The sequence below is a fragment of the Rhinatrema bivittatum genome, unplaced genomic scaffold (genome assembly GCF_901001135.1).
Source record: "Rhinatrema bivittatum unplaced genomic scaffold, aRhiBiv1.1, whole genome shotgun sequence".
NCBI classification, from domain to species: Eukaryota; Metazoa; Chordata; class Amphibia; order Gymnophiona; family Rhinatrematidae; genus Rhinatrema; species Rhinatrema bivittatum.
Window position 1 is genome coordinate 5,987 of NW_021821225.1, and position 6,541 is coordinate 12,527.

Below are 6,541 nucleotides of genomic sequence, written 5' to 3' on the forward strand. Positions count from 1 at the left end.
TCCTTTAACCCTAACTTGCCAGGTTTACCAGAAACCAAACGAACAATATCTAGCTGGATAGCACAAATATAACCTTTGCTATGCTAAACAAGGTAAAACTCTACCGAAGTTTCCAAATGCTCATCAAGTACGAGCTATATCAACATCCATAGCACATCTTCGAAATGTCTCTCCTATAGACATATGTAAAGTGGCTACCTGGTCGTCTCAGGAAGCAAACCGGTAACCGATCCAATGTGACGAACACAGAAGAATGAAAGGATGGATCGGTGAAAATGGACTTTTATTGGAACTTGCCCGACTCTGGCCGAGTTTCGCTCTGCCGAGCTGCCTCAGGGGCTGTGCACATAAATATAAACAATTAAAAATGCACACAAACATAAATATTTGTATAACATATGACTTATGATATAAACATATTCAAAAAAATATATTAAAAGAATATATTAAATAGTAAAAACACTTAAACATGGAGACAGTGCTTGTTTTGTGTGCATAAGATGATGATGTTACATAAAAAGTTACGTATTTGAGAGTACAGATACTGTGGCTGAAACATCAATTAAAAAAGCGGAGTGGAGAAACAAGTCTTACAAAGGACATGGTCTATAATGATTGTTGCACAATGCACTTCATCAAACAGCATATGGCTGATACATGCAAAATTTGTAACAAACAATAAAATATATTATTGAGGAGGTCAATGTGTATAATTAATAAGAAAAATAAAAAAAATATATAAAAAATATGTAAAGATGGCAAACTAAATCTTGTACCTTGTTGAGCCAGAAACTTGGCTCTATATACTTGTGCTGATTTCCTAGGATGAAGGAATATGAGTGAACACACCGAATCCGGGCTTGTCACTTGTAATTCATCAATCACTTGTGTGAACAGTATTGAAGCAATTCTTATGGAACAAAAATTCTTAATTACCTTAGTTATCAAGAATAGGTATAAATAAAAATGAACACATGCATTCGTCAGACTACAAATCTGAATGACTTCATTCTGAAATTGATACTGACATCTTGTATCATTATTATTAAGCTGTTATATGTCTTTCAACTGATCACAAATCAATAAGGAGTTAACGGTAAAAAAGATGAATGAATAGTGAACCTTACTGCATGTGAATGCAAGCAATAATTTTTAAATTTTTAATTTTTACAGTGTGTTAAATCTTGATCCGGTAGATACCAGGAACAAATCAAAGATGAAGTTAAAAGCAATACAATAATAAATTTCGCTACAAAATGAACAAATGAATAAAAACAGCTTCGATACAATAGTGCTCCCTAGAACATAAATAGCTAAAATCCACTTCGATACAATGCTAACAATACTTCTTATCAACAGTATGTAGAAAATTCAAAACGAATGATATGCGGGGAGACGTGTGCCAAAGCAATGTAATAATGAAAATGATGCGCTGGACAATAGTTAAATTCCTAATATATAAAAGTGCATAAGTCAAACAGCATATTGTGGCTGTCCGCGAATATGCATCCATCGGAAGCTGTGTCACAATGAATACCGAACAAAATGATGGAATCACTAACTGTTAAATCTAATGTATAAAGTGCTAAAGTGGGGCAGCATGCAGATAATATCCAAGCGCAAGAAACTATGTCATATTAAGTATGCGCTTAAGCAGACAAAAGTATATATAAGAATGAAATCGCTAGCTATTGAAACTAAAAAGAACACAATCACTAATATTTTACCTTTGTTGAACTTGCACCGGTCACATACTGCTCTGACAAACACTGCAAGAACCAGTTAGTACCTGTATTGGACCTTTATTTTTCCCGCTTCTCACTCGAAATCACGCGAGAATAGACACATGTGTGGACTGATTGGCTCATAGACATTGTGGATAATGAGAGACTTAACTAGACCGGTGTGTAAAAAATGGATTAATCAATACTGATCTAATCTGTGCAGTAATGCAAAAGTGGTGACAAGAGGAGAAAATATAATGAACAAATGTCTGCGGTTGACTCATATTCCTTCATTTGTACAACTGCTGAAAAGCGGATGTTACGGTCAAAAGTAAACACAAATACTTTAAAACACTGCATCTTTAAAAGGAGTAAATTAGTGTGAACATGTATAAAATCAAACATTCTTAAAAACTGCATCATTTTTTGGGGAACCAAGTAAAAAATATGAATTAAAATTTAAAGGGTGGAGGGAAAGAGAGGAAGGAGGGGTAGGGGGGGGGGAAGGAAGGGGAGGGGGGGAGGAAGGGGGGAAGGGAAAGGGGGTGGGGGGGGGGGCTAGAGGGATAGGGAAAATGGAGGGAGGGGGGGGGAAGGGGAAAGGGGGAAGGGGGGGGGAAAAAAGGGGGGGGGGAGGGGGAAGGGGGATAGGGGGGTAAAGGGAATTGGAAGGACAAGGGGAGTGGGAGGGGGGAGCAGAAAGGAAACGCGCAACAAAAATGCATGTGACTAAATATAATATGAAACACCATATTCCAAAATTAAAAAACAACAAAAAATCAAACAAAAAACATATAGATAAATTATATATGCCATATATTGATTGCAAGAGAGGATATGATCCATGTGAAATAAGGGTCTATAGGTATACACTGAGATCTGTTTCACCATTGAGACCCATGGGAGAAAGGGTCTTAAAATCAAAAATAAATTGTTGTTCTAATCTTAGTAACAAATTATCAAAGTCACCCCCCCTCCAATTCTTTAACGGCTGTTTGATGACACAGAATCTGAAGTCTGTAAAACTATGGCCCATCTCTATCGCATGTGCGACCAATGGTTTACCCTCGCATTTTCTATTAATAGCACTCTTATGCTCTATGATTCTTCTACTGAACTGTCTTCCAGTTTTTCCTACGTATATTTTCTCACATGGACACTTTGCTATATAAATCACGCCTACGCTTTTGCAATTAGTATGACTGCCGAGCTTGAAAATTCTACCAGTGTTGGGAATGAGTTATCGATCGTGTTTTAAGATTAACTGGACATACGCTGCACTTCCCACAGGGTCCATGTCCTGTCTGATCGTTGCTAATGTTTTTAATAGATGGTAAAGCTGAAGGAGAAATATATTCTTTTATGTTTTTATCGCGTTTATTTGCAATCATGACTTCTTTTCCTTTAAATTGTGGGAGAGACTGTACGATGTACCAATGTTTCTTAATGATTTTAATAATGTCATGTGAGAGTCCTGTGAAGGTAAGGGGGCAAATAATCTTCTCATTCTTAGTAACTTTCTTTTTTGGTTGCAACAAACCAGAGCGTTCCTGTGTTTCAGCCCTTGTCAAGCAACTTTCCACACAAGTTTTCGGATAACCCCTTTCTCTGAACCTATTCTTCATTTCAGAAGACCTAATCTGAATGTCTTGTCATCAGTGCACAATCTTCTAAGGCGGAGGAATTGGCTGTAAGGCAAATTGCGTATTAAGGATTTATTGTGACAGCTGTCATATGCGAGGAGTTTATTCATATCTGTGGGCTTACGGTATATGTCCGTCATGAACCCTGTTGGAGTATTCATAATTAGAATATCTAGAAACGCAATTCTCTGCCTATTGAAATCCATCTTAAATTTAAGATTACTATCCAACCTATTTATCCAATTCTTGAATTCCAACAGAGACTCCTCACTACCTTTCCATACAAGGAACACGTCGTCGATATACCGTTTCCACAGTAGGATGTTTCCACTGTATTTGCAATTGGCTCCGCGCGTATCTACTAAAATCCAGCGTACTTTTGTTTGCGCCTGGAGCGCAAACAAAAGTATTTTTTGAAAATCTACCCCTCAATATAGCAACACAAATGATAGTCTTTTTGCCCTGCTTTCAGTCTTTGGGGTCCTCCCCCTGCCAGATCCCCAGCTTTTTGCGGGCGGTGGCTTAAGGGCTATAAATTCCCCCCTGAGCATGTGATCAGGGTCACTGCCTCGCCCCGAGAGGATTGATCCAGCCGGGCCCTTCTGCTTCCCTGGTAGAGAGTGGGATTTGGAAGATGTGGAAGGCTGTTGAGATTTTAGACATTGAGGGCCAGTTCCTGAGAGAAGGGTAAACCCCTGAGTCCTAGGAGGTTTTCCGCCCAGATAACAGCAGAGGAGAAGGCCTGGGGATCTATGGTTGTTGGTGAGGCACTGCTGGAGTTACCTGTTATGGAAGAGATTTTGAGCAAGGGATTTTTTTTGCCATCTTAGCCCCCGTCTTATGCCGGCTGCTACAGAGGGACACCCTCCCCTCCAGGGGGAAGGCATTTGTTTAGTTGGACATTGGTTCTGTTGGGAATTTATCACGGATAAAGAAACTATTGCTTTTTTATTATTTTACTGATGTTATTTTTCATTTTTCCCATACTGGCCCGGATCTTAATTTTCAAACTTTAAGTCAATCTTTATTTGAACACCAGTTTTTCACTCCGTGGTTTACTTCTATCTGCCTCCCCAACGTGGGAAGACGTCTCACTAAGAGTCCCACTGACTAATGACAAGGAAGATTGGGGTGCGAGATCCATGGCTGCACCAGGGGTCCAAAAAGTGAAACCTCCTCCCCCACTGGATGAACCCCAGGGTCTCCTGTGAAGTGTGTGTGTGAGAAAAAGAGAGGTTCGGGACACAGAAGAACTGCCTGGGGAATTTTTTGACCCCTAAATTCTGTGTACCCCAAGAGTGGAGGGGTTCCTCATGCATAATATACATCCCAATTTTTTAACCTTTATTTTGAAGAAAAATGCATATTATATATCAAAATGACGGTATGTTGTATATACTGGGGCAGATTTTCAAAGGGGTACGCGCGTGACCCCTGAAAATTGCCCCTGCCTCCCCCCGCCTGCGCCGAGCCTATCTTGCATAGGCTCGGCAGCGCGCACAAGCCCCATGACGCGCGTATGTCCCCAGGCTTGCAGAAAGGGGCGGGGCCTGAACCTCCAGGCACAGCGGCCATTTGCCGCTGTGCCCGGGATCGCGTGACGGCCGGCGTGCGTAACTTCTTCAACAAAGGTAAGGGGGGGGGTTCTAGGTAGAGCTGGGGGGGGCGGGTTAGGTAGGGGAAAGTGTGGGGGCGGAAGGAAAGTTCCCTTTGAGGCCGCTCCGAAATCGCACAATTGTGCGGCTGCGCGCGCATGTCATAAAACCGGGCGCAGATTTGTTCGCCCTGGTTGCGCGGACAAATCTGCGCCCGCGCGCAGGTTTTAAAAACTGCCCCACTGTGTTTTGGGTGTGGTTTAGGCTGGTGAGCGGTTTATGTAAATTATTAATTTGACTTTTATTCTTATTATGTTTTGTTCATGTATTATATTCTAACTAAATCCATTGCCTAGTAACAGTAGGGAATGCATCTGAGTAAGAATTTTTTATGAATTGTTCTTAATATTTTGCTTTGAATTTGTATTTGTTTTTTTATAGGAACTGTGTTTATGATTTTGCATTTTACTGTATTTTTTATATATTTGTAAGCTGCTTAGAACATAAGAAATTGCCATACTGGGTCAGACCAAGGGTCCATCAAGCCCAGCATCCTGTTTCCAACAGTGGCCAATCCAGGCCACAAGAACCTGGCAAGTACCCAAAAACTAAGTCTATTCCATGTAACCATTGCTAATGGCAGTGGCTATTCTCTAAGTGAACTTAATAGCAGGTAATGGACTTCTCCTCCAAGAACTTATCCAATCCTTTTTTAAACACAGCTATACTAAATGCACTAACCACATCCTCTGGCAACAAATTCCAGAGTTTAATTGTGCATTGAATGAAAAATAATTTTCTCTGATTAGTTTTAAATGTGCCCCATGCTAACTTCATGGATTGCCCCCTAGTCCTTCTATTATCCGAAAGTGTAAATAACCAAGTCACATCTACTCGTTCAAGACCCCTCATGATTTTAAAGACCTCTATCATATCCCCCCTCAGCTGTCGCTTCTCCAAGCTGAACAGCCCTAACCTCTTCAGCCTTTCCTCATAGGGGAGCTGTTCTCTTTTATTATTTTGGTCGCTCTTCTCTGTACCTTTTCCATTGCAACTATATCTTTCTTGAGATGCAGCAACTAGAATTGTATACAGTAATCAAGGTGCGGTCTCACCATGGAGCGATACAGAGGCATTATGATATTTTCTGTTTTGTTAACCATTCCCTTATTAATAATTCCTAACATTCTACATTGTGAATTTCCAATTTCCCATAGGGTTTGATAGAAGATGGGATATAAATCCAAACAGAAAAAAAATAGGTAGATTCTGCAGATGAGTGTTGCGCGTCCCGGCTGCGTCCGCTCTGCGGCCGGCCCTGCTCACCTCACTCTCCCATCCACGAGCTCCGGCCTCTCCTCCGCAGCAGCAGCCAGTTTGCGGTGTCCCTGGTTCCGCCGCTCGCAGTCTCCTGTCCAGGCCTCATGGCGGGGCTCAGCGTCCTCCATGGCGTCAGCCCCACCCCTACGCACGCGTGTGCGGACCGCCCGGCCTCTTAAAGGGCCAAGGGCGGCTCCCAGCTCCGCAGCGCGCCCTGATTGACGGCAGGATTTAAGGAAGTGGTCAGACACCACTTCTT

At 41.6% G+C, this 6,541-nt stretch overlaps 1 long non-coding RNA gene across 1 annotated transcript; it reads right to left on the reverse strand.

Moving 5' to 3' along the window:
• Positions 1 to 286: 286 nt before the first annotated feature.
• On the reverse strand, positions 287 to 1,774 carry LOC115082533. Its single transcript, XR_003854190.1, has 3 exons — positions 1,728 to 1,774; positions 777 to 910; positions 287 to 339 (listed from the first exon to the last, which is right to left on the reverse strand). It is a non-coding gene; the product is annotated as an uncharacterized LOC115082533 (long non-coding RNA).
• Positions 1,775 to 6,541: the final 4,767 nt, after the last annotated feature.